At 47.9% G+C, this 20,830-nt stretch overlaps 1 long non-coding RNA gene across 1 annotated transcript in view; it reads right to left on the bottom strand.

Moving 5' to 3' along the window:
- The window catches only part of LOC144806847 (uncharacterized), a 46,645-nt gene extending 40,750 nt beyond the window's left edge, over positions 1-5,895 (bottom strand). Inside the window, exon 1 of the long non-coding RNA XR_013606038.1 lies at positions 5,825-5,895. This is a non-coding gene — a long non-coding RNA (uncharacterized LOC144806847). The remainder of the gene's footprint in view (positions 1-5,824) is intronic.
- Positions 5,896-20,830: the final 14,935 nt, after the last annotated feature.

Genomic DNA, 20,830 nt, shown 5'->3' with positions numbered 1-20,830 from the left:
CCACTCCCCACAATACACATGCACCACACATAGTCTTATAAAGTGCTCCTACGTAACTTCGCAGCACGCCCCAGCCCGTAGAGGACTGGGATGGCCCCAATGATGAAGCATGTCACCGTGGGGCAACCCCGGTGAGTGAGGGGACACCTAAAAAAGGAGCAATTCTCCTTTTTTGTACACAATAACATATTTCCACAGTCAACCCCAGTGTGTGCTGACTGCTATCTAGCAAGGCTCTTAGGTATCTGGAAACAGAGACCTTTTTTGTTTGACTTAATATTTGGAGGGCGAGCCTAGCTAAAGTTCCTCTAACTCCCTTTCTTTTTGTTGACACAGTATAAACAAGACACATCTAATTAACAACATTAGGTGTTACACAACTGATATTTTGGGCACTCAGGTGACAATACTCTTTTTATTTTCTGTCCCGTGTGATATTTAAATATTTAGATTCACAAACTGAGTGAGGTAATAACAGCGCACAAATACGGTTTCGATTATACAATTTTTTGGCAAGATATTGAAAATATATCAATATATATGATGAACTGGTGTGTTTAAGATGGCCGACACTTTTTGAGCAACATGTATTGCTCAGAGTTGATTACACTTCCGGGTCACATGGTTCAATCCCAGTGGTGCAGCACATATAGGCTATCGCTGACGTGACGCACTGAGAGTTCGACAGACTGCGCTGGATTGAATCTGTGAAATAAGTGAGGCTAGCACGAATGGTACTAAACTCAAGCGTGTCTCTCTAATGATAACCTGAATGCTAGACTTTAAGTGTCTGCGATTCATTTAGGTAGCAATTGTAGTGAAGACAGGTTTCACTTTGGTCAATTTGCACTAATATTGCCTTTTTCTTACACTGAATATGACACAACCTATATTACCGAGGCCGGTAAACAAAACCTGCCCAGTACGGCTAAACACAACTGTAAGAACTTGTTTTGCTGAGCCATCGAATGAGAACATCTCAATACCTCTATTAGTATTAACCCTGGATATACATCGAGAGATATGTGTGTGAGGCAACCATAATATGATGTAGAAATATAACAGCAGTTCCCAGTATTTATTGATACCTGATTATAAGTTGCCCATCTAGATTAAATCGTAATAAGGCTTGAGGTAGTGCAGCGTGTAGATAGAAACTACTAAATACAAATGACATATGTAATTTATGTCTAGATCTGAAGCATAAAAACTGCCCAAAGCCAAAGACTGGAGGACATTTGATCTTCGAACTATAGTAACTCCAAATCTAGTCCTGTGGATAAGTATAAGCAGGTAATAGCTCCATTAAATAATTAAGCAAGATAGTCCACTTATTATATATATTGACTTCTGTTTTTAGACTGATAACAGGATCTCCAAAGAAACTTGTTTAATTGTTGGTGGATATATACCAGGTCACACTTGGACCACATTGTGAAGTAAGCTGCCTAGAATTTACTACTGTGATTTTTTCTAAATGAAAGAAGACAATTGTATGAGGAAGGGTACATCTTCCTTTTACAATAACTTAATTGGAATAATAAGACAATTATTTGCCTCAGAGATGGGAGGCATTTGTTGAAACACGGTTATTTTTTAAATTTTGTTGAATTTCTATTGACTGTAATAATCAATTGCAATGATATATATGTAATTTGGTGGTTGGGCCAGGTGGAATGGGAAATGCTACTTACCAGTATGCATCTGTCCTTGGCATGTAGAGTTGCAGAGTCACACACTGTGCATAGATCGCCATCTGGTGTTGGGACCAGATGTTTGCACTTTGTTGTTGTCCTGGAAAAGTCTTTGGAAGTCACGAGGTAGGTGACTCCTCCTTTGTACCATAGTGCGCATGGGCATCGGCTGAATCAGCGCTGTGTCGTTATTCCTGTTTTCCAAAATCAATAAAATTAGTTATCAAAAAAGGATTTTTTTGCCGTAAAACATCAGTTGGCAAACTCCTTCACCCAAACATCAGACCTCATCATCCAAAATTATACTTTAGTCAAACAAAAGCGTGGGAATCAAAGGACGAATTTACAGAACCTTGATGCAAAATAAAGACACCGTGAAGTTGCTAAACTCCTGTGGGTCTGTTATACCTCAATTCACTTCTGGACAGGCCAGCAGTTTTGAAAATAATTGAATGTTTTTTACAAATAGACAAGAAATGCACTGTAGCACTCTCCAGGCAACCTTGAAATGTCTCCTATGAACATGTAGAGCTGTATTAAATAGAGCTTTTCTGGAGGCCAAACTTTAATCAAGTCTCCTTGGAGGGCAGAAGTTTTAAACAGTAATACCAAGGAAAAATTGTAGGATTAACTCCGATATTATCTAGAATGAAGAGAGATGAAGGACTAGAACGTATTCTTAATCCAAATAGAAAAGAATATGGAGCCTTGGGGCCTTATTCAGAGTTTGGCAGACACAATTATAAACGTGGCGGATGTCCAGTCTGCAATATTACCTGTGCATTAACATTAATGGCTCTTCAAATATGGGAGGTGGGACACCCACCACATTAGGAAGGAGTCCCCTGCCCTCCAAACTCTAAATAAGGCACTTGCTCAGCATTGGAAGCGTCTATTTTAAGGCTAGCGCTGAGTAGCTGATAGTTACCAGTGGTCGGCAAAATGTTATACGAGCTGCACAGTTACACAGATCTCGGTTGAAACCCTTAGTACAAACAGAGAGTTAAGGTAATAAAGAAACTGTACGGGCAGGGGGCAGGATTGAAATGAAATGAAATGAAAAAGGCTTCTATATAGCGCATGGCTACCCAGAGGCAGGACTAAAGGGGGGGGCCTTAGGGAAAGAGCCAGGTCTTCAGCTGTTTACGGAAAGCCAGGTGGTTAGATTCTTTCCGGAGAGAGAGTGGTAGGGAATTCCAAAGCTTAGCGGAATTGAATTAACTAGTTCTCTGTGACGATTGGTTCAGCGGTCAGTACCACTTTCTTTCTTTAGCGCTTGGACGCCTCAGGGCAGCAATCGCGCTTTATAAATCCTCCTTTCATTTCATTTCATTTCATTGTATGAGGAGTCGCAACCACTCGATCTGGCCCTCATTATTCTATGAACCTCTGCCAAGTGGAGCTCGTCAGAGCGAAGTCTTCTGGAGGCCTTGTAAGGTCTAACCAGGGCCCTGATGAGGGGTGGACCGTTTCCCTTCAGAGATTTATGGGCGACGCATTGAGCCTTAAAGCGGATTCTCTCCTGTACCGGGATTGGTATGTTACTGACCAAACTCACTGGAGAAAAGAGAGGTTTAAAAAATAGGATCTACCACATGGGATGGACCAATCTAAAAGTGATTTAGATCTGCGTTTAACATTATCAGTAAACAGAACCAGATGAGCTGACAACCTGCTCATGCCAGAGTGAAAACAGAATCATGTGTAGGCAGGCTACTGCACATGCAGCAAATTAATATGGCCTACTCCAGACAATTATAAAATTCTATATTCATTCTACTGACCTCCCGACAAATTAAACAAGAAAATCTTGCCACTAACATAAATGCACTAAACACACAGGGCCAGATGTAGGTAATCCCAGATTACTGATTCTTAAATACCGAATCATACCGATTCGGTATTTAAGAACTGGCAATCGGGATGTAGGTAATTTTACTGAATTAATTACCGAATTGGTATGATTCGGTAATTACCGAATCGGTATTTACCGATTCGGTAATTGCCATTCATTCCTATGTGCCTGGAGGCCCATAGGAATGAATGTCAATTACCGAATCGGTAAATACCGATTCGGTAATTGGGGGAAACATAGAAGGGTGGCACAGTGTCACTTTGACAGCCTGTTGCACCCCTCAATTGTGCATGGGTGCACATGTTGCAGACATACATGCCCTTAGGGCATGTATTTCTGCAACATGGCACTGTTTTAAAAGCCTAAAAAATGCTTTTGAAAGGGTTTTCATTATTTACCACCAACTTCTAGTTGGTGGTAAATAACGACTTCTTAAACCCCTGTAGCACTGATTTAAGTGCTACCTACATGTCAAAATACAGATTCGATAATTTTACAGAGTTGGTATTTTACCGAATCTGTAAAATTACCGATTCTGTTTTTTAACATGCCCCTACATCCCAAAATCAAAATACTGGTCGGTAACGGCCGAAATCGGCCGTTACCGACCGGTATCTGCCTTCCTACATCTGGCCCACAGTCTCTAGCTGCTGCTAATATCAAGTGCACATACTTTCAAGATATCATCTGATGACTACAGTCTCACCCACATCCTTCATCTAACTTAAACTCCCCACTAAGCCCACTCATCATTCACTCCACACTCTCTACCACTAACCTTTCTTCGTACTTTCCTCTAAGATCACCACTTTTGGGAACACCCTGCTACTTCACTTACTGCCCCTCATCTCTCTTTTATCTCTTTGCTGAACACTCTCACTTTAATTCTTTTTCTCACCTAGAGAACTGATTGCAATCCTCAAATCAGCCAATCCATCTTGCACACCATCTGACCTCTTCATGGGCATGAATGTTAAACACTTTTTGGATACATTTCTCAGCTGAACCTCACTTCTAAATCTCTCCAGCTTAACTAATATCTATTCACTGCTTCAAAACTGCTATTGTATTATTCCTTCTCAAAATCTTACTTGCGACGGTTTGTCACATGGCTCAGTTAGGCCCAGAGAGAAACGCTGCCATTTTAACATGGACACGTTCGACAAAGTTGCCTTTTCTTTCACATGATGACTTTTGACGCATTTGCATCTGTGAAAGTGAAGGATTAGTTTCTATGAAACTACATTTGCTTACGAATTCCACTTCGTAAGAACACTATCACTACACCTTGACCAACTACGGTCTGAACATACACTGTGCAGATGAGACAGTTTGTTATTCGTCCATGAGGCGTAGCAGCTATCAATAGGTCAGGGACAAGGGAGGCCTGAATAAGGTCTTGGCCTGGGAACAAGAATGGTTGTGCAATAAATAAACAAGAATTTCTGGGTTGGGGCAGAGGAGCACTTGCTGTCATTGCAAGGTCACTCCATGCTAAAACCACAACTCAGCTGTTTGCCAAACACGCTGCGAGGAGGGATGTCCAACCTGTGAGCAAGATGGGTGTCAGGAAGCCCCTGTAGTACACAATGAGATAGAGAATAAGAGTGCCATGCCATCCCTTCATATGTTTCTCCCCTCCTATATTCACAGTCCCCTGTTACCAGTTGGCTGCTTTGCTGCCAGTAAGAAGTGGAGAGAGGGGAATCGGCAGGAGGCCCCTTTAAGACGGAGATGAGGACAGACGTCAGACGATACACGATTCAAGAAGGCGGGACGGAGAGCGCGTCAGGTTGGTCAGTAGTTGGTCCAGCTACATGCAGCAAGGGTGCGCAAGGTGGAGAAACCAGACGGAGAACACCTAACAGCCTTCTGAGAGAGAGAACCGGAGCCCTGGAGAGGTCACAGCTTGTCCGTGAACAGAACACTCCAACCCGGCGGAGGAGGAAAAGCCGAAGAAGGAGACCAGACCTCAATGAAGGACGTATTGTGACTACGCCCCGGAGGGACGTGGCTCTTCCAGGTGCGTCCGGGTGTCTAAAGGGTTTTGGAAAGGGGCTCTGTCAGAGAGGGACGGGGGGGAGGAGGAGGGGTGAAAGGGACCCAGGGAAAAGGATATAAGTGAGACGGAAAAGAAAGACAAGGGCAGAAATCATTGGCTACTCTTTTTCTTTTTTGTTACTCCAACCTCTACCCCCTCCCTTCACTTTTATGCATAGCTATTATTTATCCTTCACATCCTCCCTTGACTAAACCATGAAGCAAAAACACTTACCTGACCCTTTTCTTTCTGTCCGAGGGACGACGGCTGCCGATGCTCACCTAAGGGACTGAAGTGAAAGACCTTGTGGGAAAGAAGAATATAACAGAGACAATCAATCATTGTGATTTCCTGTAATACTAATACAAAGTGCACACCAATAAATTATTCAATGCAGACAGCTCCTTCTTGACCGACTCTTCTACATACGTGGTGTAGAATGTGGGCATAATTCCATTAGTCCGAGATGATGGAAAGCCTAATGCAACAACTAATTCATGGTCAAGAAAAATTGGAATGGGCCAGAGAGACAGATGATGACGGCCCAAGTGGACAGGGAAATGTTCAAGGCTTTGCTCACCCAGCAGGTTGAATGCATACATAAGGTTGCTGACAGTCAAACGCACTAAACCACAAATCAACAGAGCCACCAAGGGGTACATGCAGGGCCCCCCAACATATCCCTTCAGAAATATCAACCGGGCGAGGACCCGGATGCCTTCCTTACGAATTTCGAAAGGGCTGCCCAAGCTGTGGGTGGCCGGGGGGGAAGTGGCCTTTCTTTTTAGCACTGCTATTGACAGGGGAGGCCCAGGCTGGGTACCAGGTGGCTAACCCCACAGGAAACACTCCTTACAAGGAGATTAAGACTGTCATATTGGACCATTTGGGAATGGATTCCTAAGCATATCGGTCAAGATTCAGAAAGGAACGAGGTAACCCTGGAGGTACCCCAAAGACAATATTTTTAAAGTTAAAGGCGGCTGCTTATAAATGGGTAAGACCCCAAGAGAACAGCAAGGAACAAATATTGGTGGTCATTTATCTGGAGCAGTTTCTTGAGGCCTTACCAACACCCACCCAGAGGTGGCTATGTCAACAGCCACATCTCTCTGTGGATCAACCTGTGGAGATGGCAACGTCCTTTGCTCGGGCCCAACCAAAGACACTAGCTTTTGAACCTGATAGGTCCTCACAGTATGCCACAGGATGCATGCAAAATGAGAAGAAAACCGGGCCACCCCGGAGTCTCTGAAAGGCAAGCCCTCTAGAGGTGAGGCCGCTCCGTTCCAGGGACCCCAATGCTACGAGTGTTGGGAGTGTGGGTATATAGCTAGGACCTGTCCACCAAAAAAGTCAACGGAAGAACCGATGGATGTCAGTTGTATACCCAAAACCATCCTATATACAGAAGAAATGGGTTCTGGCTTCTACGTAAGTCTTACACTCAATGGAAAAAAACGTGACAGCCTTACTGGATTCGGGTTGTAGGCAGTCCGTCGTACAGAGCACACTGGTGAAAGACTTTCAGATCTGCCCGGAGCAGTGCTCAATTTGTAAAATATTAGGTGCAGGTGCTCACATTTTTTAAGGAGGCCACACCCACTCCCCCTGCCCCGCCCTTTCCTCAGTGGCCCCACCCACTTCATTTATTAGCTCCACCCACAACCATAAGCCTCAACACATCAGAGCCGCCTCCTCACCTCTTGAGTTCCGCAAGAAGCTGAAACCCCGGCTCTTCACATAAGCACCTTGGGGGGCTTCACACCTACACACCTGTCCAAGCGCCTGGATACCCTCTTGAGTGATTAATGCACTATGCAAATCAATAAAACATAACATAATATTATTATATGGGAACAAGGCTGCAGTGCGCCTGGTTCTGTGTATAACCGAAGGTTGAGTTGTGGGGGACGATTGTTTGATGGATAAGTGACCGCCAACCTACCGCCAAGGAGTCTTAAGCGGTGATGGAGGCTGGCGTGGCTGCCAGGATGTAAACACAAAACCTGCTGTGTATCTTTCTTGAAACACGCTAACACTTAGCAAATATTAAAGCCAAGATATGGCACCAATGCTTTTATTGATGAAATATTAACTTCTATACTCAGTTTCCTAAAGATAAATATTTTTTTAAGTGCTGAGTTGCGGTCTTAGTGATTAGAAAAAGCTAGTGATAATGATTTTGTGTGTCAAGCCAGGTGTGAAGTCACGCCTAAGTTTTTATTTATTGAAATGGCCAGAATGTCAACTTAGTTTTTGCCTAATACGCACAAACTGTACTCCGTCCTTTTCACTTTCTTTTGCCAATGCATTGTGTATTTTTTAAAGGAACATAGCTGGTAAGGTTTCAAAAAAATCAACGTCTGTGAGATTAACTTTTTTTCTCTTGCCATGATTGGTCATTCTTGTCCAAATTACGCAGTTTGGTACTGATGCAATAGAGTTTTCCTCTACCATGCCTATATATTGCCCACAGTGTAATCAATATCTTTTTTTTTTTGTAAAAGATATTTTATTAAGGAAAGAGAAAAACAGAAACAATAGAAAGGAAAGGGGGGATGAAGACACATGAAATGTAAATCAGAGAGGCACCCACGCAGGGGTCAATACAAAGAGGCCAGGCAGCAGGAAATGTTCATGAAGGGCTGAGCAGCGTCAACACACAGGGCAGAATGCAATGGTGCAAAAAAGAAAGAGTTCCAAAAAATGCAGCTCGGAAGAGCGTCAAGCCCCCTGAGAAGTCCGGAGGAGAAAGCCTGCATATTATCGGGCAAGTCAATGCAATCCAGAGGCTAGGTCGACCAGGTCCGTGCACGCCTCCTTGCAGTGCGGCCTCAAGGAAATCAGCATACTGTGCAAAACAATAAAAGCAATCGTCCACATCCCCTGGCAGAAAAGAAAAGCAAACCCCGAAAAAGGAAAAAACCCCTCTCCCCAGAGACTCCAACCTCCCCAGTGCGCCCACCCCCCCGATGGTGGCAGCCAGACAACAACCGTTCATACAGGCCCGGATCACACTTGAAACAGATGTAAAGCACGTATAGTGGGTGGGCATACCGCAGACGGCAACCCACGAGAAAGAAAGCGGACCAGTGGGCCCCATCTGAAAGCAAAATTCTTAAAGTTGTTCCTAAAGATATCTGCCATCCGTTCCACACTCAGCAGCCTCCAGAGTCTAGCAAACCAAAGGGAAAGAGCCGGGCCTCCTTCTTTTTCCATGAGGCAGCCAGAGTGAGTTTAGCCGCCCCCAGGCAGAGCCAAAGGATGTGCTTGTCGGCCCTGGTCTGGTGCTCCAGAAGCGGGTCCCGAAGGCCAAGGAGCACAAAGCCAATGGAATCCGGGACCGGGTAGCCCAGGATCTCCCTAATATGAGACAGTATCTCCTCCCAGTAGGGGCGTATGATGGGGCAGTCCCACCAGATATGGCAGAAGTCCCCCAGAAGTCCACAGCCCCGCCAACATCTGTCAGAAGCTGAAGGAAAAATCCTTTTCAATCGGGTCGGATATAGATACCAATCTAACATAGTTTTCATATGCGCTTCCCTAAGATCGATTGAATGATTAAATGTGTGTAGGTCGCGCCAAAGATGTGACCATTCTGCGTCGGAGATGTCTCTTCCCAGGTGCCCTTCCCACAACTCCATGTATCTAGGGCGAGGTGAAACAGCCGTGGTTAACAGCAAGTCGTAGAGAAAGGAAATCACCCCCTTCATGGAGGATGTGCGGGTAATGTAGGACTCAAAAGTAGTGGGAGGCCTCGTCGCAGCGTCCCTCACCTCAGGAGACAGTGCCCAATGTAGCAGCTGGGCATGTCGGTAGCGTTCAGTAGGTGGCACACCATAATCGCGCATGCAGTTGTGGAAGGTGAGCGGCTCATAGCCATGAAACAAGTGTGTAAGTGCATGGCAACCTCCCGCCTTCCATCTATCAAAAGGCCCCTCAACTAGCGCCGGCGGGAATGCAGGATTAAAGTGAATAGGTGTGAAGGGGGAAGGAAAGGAAGTCCATCGCTCATCATGAGAGACCGAGTCCCAAACCTTCAGAGTGGTGCTAGTAGGGGTGCTAATGTATGCGTTGCGAGACCTTTCGCCTTCCAAACCAGGTCCCAAATAGAGCGACCCACCACACTCCTGTCCATGTGCAACCAATGCTTCTCTGACTCCATTTGAGTCCATTCAGCCAACACCCGGAGTTGTGCTGCTTTATAGTAAAGGAGCATGTCCGGCAGGCCAGCCCCGCCCTTCCTCAGAGGTCGGCGAAGCGTAAGAAAGGAAAGTCTGGCTCGGCCCCCTTGCCAGACGTAGCGCAGAATCATGGTTTTCAGTCGCCGAAAGAAACCCCCGTCCAAGGAGATGGGGAGGGCTTGGAACAAGTACAGAAGCTTGGGGAGCAGCGTCATCTTGACGGCATTTACGCGTCCAAGCCAAGAAATAAACATAGGCTTCCAGCGAGTCAACTCAGCCTGTATCTGAGACAGCAGGGGAGGGAAGTTAGCCACATATAGGGTGGCGATGGAAGAGGTCAGCTGGACCCCAAGATATTGAATGGAGGAGCCCGCCCAGGCCAGGGGAGTGAGCGGTCGGATGCGCTCTACCTCAGAGGGCGGAAGCGTGAGATTAAGTATGTATGATTTGCCGGGGTTCACACGGAACCCTGCCACCGCTTCGAATTGGGACAGCACGTCCTGCACCCGCGGGAAGGAGGTCCCGGGGTCAGTTAGCGACAGAAGGACATCGTCAGCAAACAAAGAGATTTTATGCTGTTCCCCGGAAAAGGGGAGGCCCACAATATTCGGATCCTCACGAATCCTAATAGCAAGAGGCTCTATGCTAAGAGCAAAAAGTAAGGGGGATAGGGGGCAGCCCTGCCTTGTGCCTCGAGAATGAGCAAAAAATGGAGAGACATGGCCGTTCACCATGACCCTCGAGCGCGGGTCGTGATAGTTGGCCCGAAGCATAGTTATAAACGTGGGGGAAAAGCCAAACGCCTGCAGAGTGCTAAAGAGAAAGTTCCAGTCCACCCGGTCGAATGCCTTTTCGGCGTCAAGGCCGAGCAGGACAGCCGGGATCCGAAAGCATTCGGCCTTCTCAATCAGGTGAACTAGGCGTCTAGTGTTATCGTGGGTCTGGCGACCCTTTATAAAGCCGGATTGGTCCGGATGAATGAGAGCTGGCATAAGGTCCTTAAGGCGAGCGGCCAAGATAGAAGAATACAACTTAGCATCAATATTCAGGAGGGCAATGGGTCGATAGGATTCACACCTGGAGGGGTCTTTCCCCGTCTTGGGAATTATCGAGATCATAGCCTCCGCCATAGAACCCGAGGTGTGGCCCTCATCCCTCATGGCGTTGAAGAGGAGCACCAAGCGGTCCCCCAGCTCGGACGCGAACGTCTGATAAAAGGAGGCTGTATAGCCGTCCGGGCCCGGTGCTTTATGCGGCTTGAGAGACCGAATGGCAGATAGTACCTCCTCCCTAGTAATCGGGGCCTCCAGAAGGTCATTCCACTCTTTGGAGACCTGCGGTAGCGCCAGGTTCTCCAGATATGCTCGTTGAGCGGACGGCACCAAGCGATCCGCCGAGTACAGAGCAGCATAGAAATCACCAAAGAGCGCAGCCTTATCCGCGTCCTTATGCTCCACTACCCCGAAGGGGTTCCGAATACCACCCACATATTCTCTCTCACGTTTATCACGGAGCTGCCGTGCTAAGTGCTTCCCCACTTTGTTGCCCTGAGCGTAGGAGAGGCGCCGTAAGCGTAGTAGAGTATATTCTGCTCGGTTATTATAATGCGCCCTGAGCTTCCCACGCACCGCCGCTAGAGGGCGAAGCGTTCTTCTAGAAGGATTCTGCTTATGTGCAGTTTCCAACGTGGTCAGTTCCGCCTCCAACGCCTCCCTCTCTTCCCGCCGAAGCCTATTCAGGGCGGAGTTCAGAGCAATGCATGTACCACGTGTCGACGCCTTGAAGGCGTCCCATTGGGTAAAGATCGAGGTGTCGCCAATCTTATTCAGCTCAAAGAACTCCCCAATGGCCGCCCGAAGCTTCTTGCAGGATTCCTCATCTCGCGTGAGGGATGCCGGGAAATACCATTTGCGATGAGGGGACGAATCAGGGGCCCAGTTCAAGCATGTCGCCAAAAGGCTATGATCCGAAACTGAAAGTGGAAAAATTTTGCTATCCCGCAGGTCACCCTGTAAAGATTGATGCACAAAGATATGGTCGAGACGGGAGTATGTGTGATGAACATGAGAATAGAACATGTAGTCCCTAGTGCGGGGGTGGAGGGAGCGCCAGCTATCAATAAGGCCCAAACTTAACAAAGTATCGCGCAGCTCCGGGGAAAAGAGACCCGTCTCAGTTCTCTGTTGATGCGAACAATCAAAATCTTTATCCCAAACCAAGTTGAAATCCCCCAGTACAATCAACGCTCCCTCCCCAAAGTCCCCAATCACATTCAAGAGAGACTCAAGGAACCCATGCTGCCCCGTATTTGGAGCATAGACCACCACCCACGTGCAGAGTTTACCCATGAGCATCCCCTTCACCATCAACCACCTCCCTTCCTTGTCCCCCCGCACCCCCACAGGTTGAAACTGAAGGGCAGATCGGAACAAAAGTGCCACCCCACGGTGCTTAGTAGTGGCAGATGATTTATAAATCAGGGGATACTGCCTGTGCTTGAGCCTGGATTCATCTTTGCGGGCCAAATGAGTCTCCTGCAGGCCCACCACATCCAGTTGATGATCCAGAATATATTTCCAAATCTTTTGACGCTTCTGAGGCGAGTTAAGGCCTTTAACGTTCCAAGAACCTATCGTAACAGGCAACATCGAAACCAACCTCCACACCCATCGCTTCCATCAATGCAGCCCAACTCTAACGACACACCAGACGCATCACAGCCACACCAGGTTCCAATATACCACCACCGGGGACCATCCCCAACAAGCCCACAGGAGCCCTCAGGAGTCTCAAAAACAAACCATAAAAAGAGGAAAATGAAAAGTAGAGAAAGAACAATGAAAGTCAGACATGACCGTAAGGGTCGGGGGTAGAAGACCCAGGTAATGCCCCCCCCGATTCCAGGGCCGGGGTAACCCTCCATTGGAGAAAAGTCCCACAGAGTACCTGAGATGGTAGAGCCCTCCGGCTCCCACTAGCCGCTGATGACGGGGCCTAGGCCGCCGAGGAGCTGTCCACTCGGCTCGATTCAGTCACCTGGGCCACCGAGGCCAAAGCATCTCCCCTCTCAGTCTGGCTCGCTGACGGGGAGGGCCCCTCCGTTGTGCGCTGTCAGCCCGCTCTCTGCCAAGGCGGGGATCGGGAGCGGCGACGTCTTCTCGGTGAGGCAGTAGCGTCCGCCGAAGCAGATGTTTCCTCCATTCCCAGCAAGTCCCTGGCAGCCGCCACAGTTCGCACTTGCACCAATCTGTTCTGCCATCGGAAGATGAGCTGAAAGGGGTGACCCCAGGAGTAGGACACCCCGTGTTCCCTCAGGAAAGCCGTGACTGGGCGAAAGTCCCGTCGCTTCTGCAGGGTGGTGGCCGCCAGGTCCTGAAAAACTTGGGGGCTGTGTCCGCGAAAAAGCAAATTGTTAGTGTCCCTCGCCTTCCGCAGGATCGTCTCCTTCAGCTGAAAGTCGTGGACACAAGCCAAGATGTCGGGGGGCGGCGAGCGCTCGCCACGCGGCAGGCCCACCCAATGTACCCTGTCCAGCTTGATCTCGTCGCGTTCGTCCTCCGCCAAGATGTGTAGAAAGAGAGCCTCCACATATTCCCGCAGATTGCCACCGTCTCCATCTGAGGGCACCGCTCTAATTCGAATGTTATTGCGACAGGACCTGTTTTCCAGGTCCTCGCAGTGGGTCTGGAGATCCAGATTCTGCTCACGAAGCTGGAGCAGGTCCTGCTGTAGCTGATGGACATCCCCACTGAGGCCCAAGTCATGGTCCTCCAGGGTAGCCACACGCTCGCCAATGCCGTCTACATCTCGACGGACTTCACGGAGGTCGGAGGCCAGTTGCGCTTTCAGTTCCGTGATATCCTCCTTGATGGAGGAAAAAAGCTCGATCAGGAAGGCCTTCGTGACCGGGCCGTCAGCGTCATCTTTGGTCGGCGACTTGCTAGGGCCTGGGGGCGAACCAGACGCCCCCTTCCCAGGACCTTCCTTCCCCGGTTTATTCAGGCGATTCCTCGTCGACATGGTGCGACGTCCCAATGCCGAAGATAGGAGGCAAGATGGCACCACTGCACCGATCGGTCGCCGATGACGTTGTCCAGCAAGGCCCCAGACAGGACGGCGCCTCCTTGTCACCTCCGTACGGCGATGGTCGCCAGCTGGGCCACTGGAACCACAGGCGGGCTCGTCACAGCGCCAATGTAGGGGACACGCACAGAAAAAGCTTCACTCGGTCGCCAGCCAAAGTCTCAAGTCCCCTCTCGCAAAGGGTCGAAGCCGCCCAGACAAAGCCCCGTAGGCCGCTCCGGAGCAAGTGCGTCACCAAGTTAACACCTCGACCAAGTCCGCCGTCCCGTGTCGTAGCTCGACGGGAGAAGGGACAAACCAATGCAGGGTGCCTCAGGAGACACAGGAGAATCAAAGCCGGGGTTTTAATCGCCCGGTACCGCTACACAAAGCTATGAAGGGCTCGGGGTGCCGGAGGAGCTCGCAGGCACGTCTTACTCCGTCGCCATCTTGGCCACGCCCCGTAATCAATATCTTTTGAACCTGTTAACCATTGCAAACTTCAATTTTCACACATCATTCAGTAAATAGCTGATTTTGCATATCAGGCAGAAGTGCAAATATCGGTGCAAAATGGTACAGCAGGAGAGCAAAGTGTATGACTCCTGACCATGGCAAACAGAAGTGGGACCCAGAGGTTGAGTAGCTTGATCAGGGTACTATCTTTTTGGAATGGGAAGCCAAGATTTGATTTTAGAACATTTTGTTCCAATAGCGTAGCCAGTGTGTCATGGGCCCTAGTGCAAAGCAAAAAATGCCCCAACCCACACCCCACTCCTAGCTGCTGTTTGGATTGTAAACAACAGCAGTAGGCCAACTGAATGAGCCTCAGTGCTACTGCACCTGCTGCATCAATGGAAACAACGTTCCTGGTTAATTCCAAACCAAGAAAAGTAGTCCTAAGATCAGCCCCTGCAAGTAAAATCCTAAATAAATACTCTGTTAGGTCCTTTGATAAAACTGAGACACATACATCCCTCCGTGTCACCATAACAGAATCACAACTCTGTACCAGCTCCTCGCTGAGGAGTCACTGGACCTAGGAGGTGAGAGTGTGGTTGAGAGGGTGGGCTGTGCCTGTGTGGAGCTTGTTCCAGAGTGTAACGCTGCTCTCTGAGGGATGCACATTCCTGTGGTGGCCATGGTGGTGTGTTAATAATGCTCGTCATTGCAGCATGAATGACTGGCCGTTCACTCATTGCACTGTCCTGTGAAGCCCGGGTTCTGCAGCGCCCCCGTGTGCACAGAGCATAAGCGATAGTGAAAGGTAGACTGGAGTCCTTGGCACACGACATTTGCCTTCGCCAGCGCCAAGCACCATCTCTGACAGAGCGCGCACCACATTGGGCCTAAGGGCAAACTGCCCCTTCGGAGAATGACTGGAATGACTAGCTGGGGGTGGCGGTTAGAAACGCTGGGCTTGGACTGGTCTGTGTGCGCCTTTTTCCTTTTATAAAATTCTGAAACAGATCTTTTGGGGGAACAACAGGCTCTTGGAAGAGACAACTTCAGTATTAGTTAAGATCTGGCAAGAGGACTTTGTTTCCCTTTTGCTCAAGAAAACACACTCCCCTAGCTACCAGCACTCTTTCCATCCCTGCCTCTTTGCAACATGTTATCCTAATGCGTACACAAAATATGGCATTTGACAGAAATCATTGGCTACTCTTTTTCTTTTGGTTCCTCTAACCTCTAGCCCCTCCCTTCACATTTATGCATAGCTATTATTTATTCCTCACATCCTCCCTTGACTAAACCATAAAGCAAAAACACTTACCGGAGTCTTTTCCTTCTGTCCAAGGGATGACAGCAGCCTAGGTTCACCTAAGGAACTGAAGTGGAAGACCCTGTGGGAAAGAAGAATACAAAAGAGACAATCAATCATTGTGATTTCCTGTAATACTAATAAATAGTGCATACCAAGAAATTATTCAATGCTGTGAGCTCCTTCTTGACTGACTCTTCTACAATGGGGAGCTACAAACTCTCCCTCCAGGGAATGGGAGACAGAGACAAACATACACACACACAGGACAGCATTGTAGGAAAACGCCGGATACAGTTTTTATATGCTGGCATATGTACATTGTTTTAGAAAGATGGTGGAACTATTCATTTTGTTCAATGTGCTTATACTGCTAATTACTTTTATCACCTCTTTCCTCACCGGCAGAACCCAGAGAGTCCGCCTCCCCCTTTCCGATCCAAAGCCACCACGATCACCTGCGGCGTAACCCAAGGATCATCCCTCAGCCCTACCCTTTTCAATATCTACATGGCACCGCTCGCCAATATCATCCGAGCACACCACCTCAACATCATCTCGTACACTGACGATACCCAGCAGATCCTCTCCCTCACCAAGGACCTGGCCACCACCAAATCCAACCGCAAAAGGGAATAAAGGCTGTCGCAGACTTGATGAAGACTAGCCGGCTGAAACTGAACTCGTACAAGACAGGAGGTCCTCATCCTCAGATCCACCCTCTCCACATGGGACGACTCCTGGTGGACGGCTATGCTGGGAGCTGCCCTGATACCCACCAACATCACATGCAACCTGGGGTTCATTGTGGACTCCACACTCTCTATGGCCCAGCAAGTTAATGCTGTTTCCTCTTCCTGCTTCAAAACCCTCCGCATGCTCTGAAAGATCTATAGATGGATCCCCACCAAAACCAGAAGGACGGTCACCCAAGCAATCGTCAGCAGCAAGCTGGACTACGGCAACGCCCTCTACGCAGGAACCATGGCCACACTCCAGAAGAGACTCCATTGCCTACAAAACGCGACGGCACGCCTCATCCTCGGACTCCCTCGCAACAGCCACATCACCGCCCACCTGAGAAACCTGCACTGGCTCCCGGTCAACAAGAGGATCACCTTCAAGCTCCTCACCCACTGTACAGCAGCACTCTGCAGCACCACTGTACAGCAGCACTCTGCAGCACCACTGTACAGCAGCACTCTGCAGCACCACTGTACATGACCACTCTGCAGCACCACTCTACAGCACCACTCTACAGTACCCATGTGGTTGTGTGTGGTTGTGTGTGGTTTTGTGTGTATTTGTGGTTGTGTGTGTGGTTGTGTGTGGGTGTGGTTGGGTGTGTATGGTTGAGTGTGGTTGTGTGTGGATGTGGTTGTAAGTGGTTGTGTGTGTGGTGTGTGAGCATTTGTGGTTGTGTGTGGTTGTGTGTGGTTGTGGTTGAGTGTGGTTGTGTGTGCGGTTGTGGGTGTGGTTGTGTGATTGTGAGTGTGGTTGTGCGTGTGGTTGTGTGTGATTGTAGTTGTGTGTGGTTGTGTAAGGTTGTGTGTGTGGTTGTGTGTGTGGTTGTGTGTGTGTATGGTTATGTGTGTGTGTGGTTGTGTGTGTGTGGTTGTCATTGTGTAAGGTTGTGGGTGTGGTTGTGTGTGGGTATGGTTGTGTGTGTGGGTGTGGTTGTGTGTGTGGGTGAGGTTATGGGTGTGGTTGTGTGAGTGTAGTTGTGTGTGTGAGTGTGGTTGTGTGTGTGTGGTTGTGTGTGGTTGTATGTGTGTGGTTGTGGTTGTGGGTGTGTGTGGTAGTGGTTGTGTGTTTGTGTGGCTGTGTGTGTGGGTACGTGGGTGTGTGTGTTGTGTGTTTATGTGTTGGTTGTGATGAAAGGCTAGGCAGGGAAGGGGGTTCGAACAGAGGAGGAGGGCTGCATGGGAGGGGGTGGAGGAGCATGCTGTAAGGCTTACTGAGCCATGAAAGAAAGGAACAAGCAACTTAATGACCCGTGACTGAGGAGACAGATGGCGGCTGCAGCGTGTGCATGCTCGTGTGAATGCAAGGCTGTAGCCAGTCTGTAGCATTTTCAAAACTCACTTACTAAAGTCTCTCTGAGCAGCGCATGCACGCTGACTCATTCCAAAACTGAGGGGCTAAAACCGAGAAGCGGGTACCACCGGTTCGAGATTTGCGGAAACGGGGTACTTGGAGGAGAAGATGAGATGAGGAACGAAGAGTGCGAGTTGGAGTGTAGGGAGTGACTAAAGAAACAATAAAGAATGGAGCAGAGTGGGTGTAGGCCAGAAAGGCTAAGCAGGCCAGTTTAAAGAAGGAACGGGAGTGGACCGGGAGCCAGTGGAGGGACTTGAGGACAGGCGTGATGTGAGAAAATTTGGGGAGATGGAAAATGAGACGGCTGCTTGATTCTGGATTGCCTGTAGCCGTCGTGATTCGAAGGCCGGGATGCCAACATAGAGGCAATTCCCGTAATCAAGACGGGAAGTGATGAGAGCCATGATGATCGATTTAAGGGCAGTGATAGAAAAGAAGCGGGAAATTTTTCGGATGAGAAGAAGGGACAAGAAACAGGATGAAAAAACTGAGCTGACTTGTGCGTGCATGGAAAGGTCGTTACTAACCTTAATGCCCAAAGTGCGAACAGAGGGAGCAGGTGAGGGGGGGGGGTCAAAGGAAGGGGGCCAGTAGGAAGGGGACCAAGGACTGGAGGGGCCACCCGTGAGGACAAGCTCCGTCTTGTCCGGATTCAACTTGAGATGAGGTTGTTGTTGTTATTCGGAGTTAAGCGCAGCTGATTCAGGACTGACACTGTCTACCCTGGAGGGCAGTTGTCCTATTCATTCTTTCCCCACCTCGCCATGCAATGCAGGTTTATTGCGCCCGAAGCGCAGAGGCTTTGAGGAGGAGATCGGATGCACCCGTCACTTTCTCTTGTAACACACTGTTTTCTACCTCTTTCATTTGTTTGTTTTCGATACCTGCACAAGTGCCACCAGTGCCTACGTAACGTTTGTTCTTGTGCTTTAGTGTCCTCCATATATTGCAGTATTATACTTCTATGTTTACTTTGTACGCTTTTGTAACCGGCACACGTCACTTTTTCCTCCTGTAATGCACCGTTTGCTACCTATTGTATTTTGTTGGCTCACGATTGTCACTTTTGTAATGCACCGTTTGCTACCTCTTGTATTTTGTTGGCTCACGATTGTAATTTTTGCTTCATTTAATGTAACCTTTGCTTTTGTATTTTGCTCACTTGTAATGTTCTCATGTATCAGTTCTGTTCCTATTGTGAAGCGCTTTGACACCTTCGGGCAAAGTCCGCGCTATATAAAAACGCATAAATAAATAATAAATAAATAAATAAGTAAATAAATAATCCACAGGCCTCCCCGCAGACGACCTTGGGGGGGCCCTTTGCTCCCCGGAGGACGCATGGGATTAGTGTGGAAACTCCCACAGAAAAACCTGCAACGAGACACAAAACCCACCCTCGAAATGTGCCCACACCTGATGACGTCATTACATTGGTACTATTTATAAGATCTATTTAAAAAGAAGGCAGCTGAACACCACTTCCATAAGAGCAGCTACGACGGGTATAAATACATCTACAGCAATGCAGCTGAATGTATGAATGAATATGCCATCACTGACACGGAAGAGGAAAGTCCATTTCGCCTTTCACCAGAGGAAAAACACAAATTAATAAAACTACCAGTCTGTTAGCCCCAGAACTCCCAAGTGCATTATGGTATATGCAGTTCACTGTAATGTTTCATGGCATGCGGCATTCACCAACAGGGAATAGTCCATTTGACGCACCCCCATGTTTTGTCCACTGCAGTTTAAAAAAAATTTTTTTTGCAGAGTTTTATATAGCGCAAACTAAAACCGAACCGAATCAGTTATCAGAGCGCTTTACATAGCACCAGTTACGTTACATGAGGACACACTTTCATTTTTTTTTTTCTTTTTAGGCACGGGGAGATTAAGTGATTTGCCCAGAATCACAGGGGGTTTTTGGCGTCGTTACCGAGACTCGAACCGAGTTCCCCAGGTCCGAGGTCGAGCGCCTTAGCCGTTAGACCAACCCACAGCTTCCAGAGTTTCTTGACAAAAAGAGCTCAAAGCTGCAGGTGAGTCAAACCCCAACTGGCCAGAGCTACACATTCTATGTCCATGGGTTCTTGCTTCACTCCATGTGTACACATTCTATGTCCATGGGTTCTTGCTTCACTCCATGTGTACACATTCTATGTCCATGGGTTCTTGCTTCACTCCATGTGTACACATTCTATGTCCATGGGTTCTTGCTTCACTCCATGTGTACACATTCTATGTCCATGGGTTCTTGCTTCACTCCATGTGTACACATTCTATGTCCATGGGTTCTTGCTTCACTCCATGTGTACACACTCTATGTACATGGGTTCTTGCTTCACTCCATGTGTACACATTCTATGTACATGGGTTCTTGCTTCACTCCATGTGTACACATTCTATTTACATGGGTTCTTGCTTCACTCCATGTGTACACACTCTATGTACATGGGTTCTTGCTTCACTCCATGTGTACACACTCTATGCACATGGGTTCTTGCTTCACTCCATGTGTACACACTCTATGTCCATGGGTTCTTGCTTCACTCCATGTGTACACAGTCTATGTGCATGGGTTCTTGCTTCACTCCATGTGTACACATTCTATGTCCATGGGTTCTTGCTTTACTCAATGCATACTATCACCTGCTTCTAAGTGACCTGGTCTCCAGCTCAACCAAGGCTTACAGAACCATCCCCACATCCCTGGGCAAAGAGGTAACCCCAGAAGAACGTTTTTATCCCAGGGGACAGTCTCAACGTCCATGTTCATCCAATACAGCTATCACACACATTGCTGCCAAGGTTTCAGATTGCAATGTGTCGCATTTTCATAATTTCATTGTGATTATGAGTGACATTTCAACATTTATGAGTGACACTTTATCATGAGCAAAATCATGAGGAAAACTTATAAAAATCAGAAATTAACACTCAATTGAGTAAAGGGAACCTGTAAAAAGATCTTAAAACTACTACAAAGCACCAGAAATGGAAGGGCACTAACCAGAGACAGACTGCGTGACTGCAGTTCTCAGTAACATAAGGCAAGCAGGCACTGCAGCTGCTCAGAAGATATAATTGATTTGCTCATTCATGACAGCATGCTAGCCTAAA

This window comes from Lissotriton helveticus, chromosome 1_2 (assembly GCF_964261635.1).
Source record: "Lissotriton helveticus chromosome 1_2, aLisHel1.1, whole genome shotgun sequence".
Classification (NCBI taxonomy): domain Eukaryota; kingdom Metazoa; phylum Chordata; class Amphibia; order Caudata; family Salamandridae; genus Lissotriton; species Lissotriton helveticus.
Note: the sequence above shows the minus strand (reverse complement) of the source record. Positions and strands in the feature narration are given on the sequence as shown.